Below are 1,708 nucleotides of genomic sequence, written 5' to 3'. Positions count from 1 at the left end.
TACCCATGGTTCGGCCGAACCTACCCTGTAGTCCGGCCGAACCTACCCTGTAGTCCGGCCGAACCTTCCCATTTGTTCGGTCGGACGTCTCCTTTTATCAGCTGGCTCTGTATGGACTATATAAGTCCCATCTTAGAATGTTTTGAAGACTAGATTAACTTCCCAAGAAGAGGATGAATTAGATGCAAGTTGAGCAATTTGGGTCTCAAGCATTTTCATATGAGCATTGGTTCGTTTTTGGGCCTCTTCATGTTTCTTTTGATCTTCCTCACGCATTTTTAAAAGAGCATCTAATTTAGCCATCATGGGATCTATTGGAGGGGCTTCAAGTTGAAGAGGTTGTTGAGGTGGAGGAAGTTGGGGTTGATGGAAACCCGGAGGCCTATTAGTTTGGGCATAGTTAGAAACAAATTGTCCCCTATTGCCTCCGGTGCCTTGGTTAGGAACATTGCTTTGTTGATTATTTCCCATGTACCTTGGTCACCAAAATTTTGATTTTGATGGTCATGGTATCGGGAATTAGGTTGTTGGTTTTGATTACCATACCCCCTTGGTTAGAGTAGCCTCTTCCATTGAAATTGGAAGGGCCTCCCCCACCATGGTATTGGTTATCATAACCACCACCACTTTGGTTCCAACCACGGTTTCCACCTTGATTCCAATTCCCCATTTGATTGGAGTTTGGCCTCTAGTTTCCTACATTTCCCATTCTAGGAGCAAAATTCATAGCATTGACATTTTCCATATTACCATCATGTTCATGGGAAGGGGGTTGAACTTCACAAGCATATACACAATGAGACGTATCATGATCATAGGTTTCACAATTAGAACAAAACATGCATCCTTGGGGCATTGTATTGTAAGAAGAGGGGGAGGAAGTATCCATACCATTGCCTCCCTTGGTTGAAGGGGAGGTATTACCATGAGGGTTAGACCTTTCTTTCATCAATTCATCCATTTGCTTGGTCATTTTGGAGATTTGGGTAGAAAGGTTGTTGATTGCGTTGGCTTGCTCCAATGCATAAACACCCTTGCTAGAAGTAGCATCCCTTTCTCCTTCGTACCAATCATCATAGTGCTTTGTGGCCTCCTCTATAATACACTCCACTTCATGCTCTCCTTTATTCATGATTGGACCACCGGCCGCGGCGTCTAGGCTTGTTCTTCCTTGAGGTGTGAGACCTCCATAGAAAGTGTGAATGAGTTGATACTTGGGTATCCCATGGTGTGGGCATTGACGTTGAAGCTCTTTGTATCGTTCCCATGCCGCACTTAGAGACTCACCACTCTTTTGGCGAAAACCTTGAATCAAAGACCGAGCCTCGGCGGTCTTCCTATGGTTATAAAACCTCCTCAAGAAAGCCGTAGTCACTTGGTCCCATGTTGTGAGAGAATTAGGGGGCACCTCCTTCTCTAGCCATTCTAGACCTCTCCCAATTAGCGAAAATGGAAACATTTTGAGGCGAATATATTCTTGAGTCACTCTATTGGCCTTTATTGTGTCACAATATTTCTCAAACTCTTTTAGGTGCTCATGAGGACTCTCAAACTTTCCACCCGAGAATTGTTTCCTCTCAATCAAGGCAATCAAATTAGGCTTGATTTCGAAATTGTTGGCTTGAGTAGTAGGAGTTAGGATCCCACTTTGCGCTCTAAAAGCTTCGGGGGCCCCAAGACGACTCAAAGGCGTATTCTCTCCCATTTT

General features: G+C 44.3%; 1 non-coding gene across 1 annotated transcript; it reads left to right on the top strand.

Moving 5' to 3' along the window:
• The first annotated feature begins 1,220 nt into the window (after nt 1-1,220).
• LOC145633480 (small nucleolar RNA R71) lies at nt 1,221-1,326 on the top strand. The gene has a single exon (XR_014112804.1). It is a non-coding gene; the product is annotated as a small nucleolar RNA R71 (small nucleolar RNA).
• Nucleotides 1,327-1,708: the final 382 nt, after the last annotated feature.

This window comes from Chenopodium album, chromosome 5 (assembly GCF_948465745.1).
Source record: "Chenopodium album chromosome 5, dcCheAlbu1.1, whole genome shotgun sequence".
Classification (NCBI taxonomy): Eukaryota; Viridiplantae; Streptophyta; class Magnoliopsida; order Caryophyllales; family Amaranthaceae; genus Chenopodium; species Chenopodium album.
Note: the sequence above shows the minus strand (reverse complement) of the source record. Positions and strands in the feature narration are given on the sequence as shown.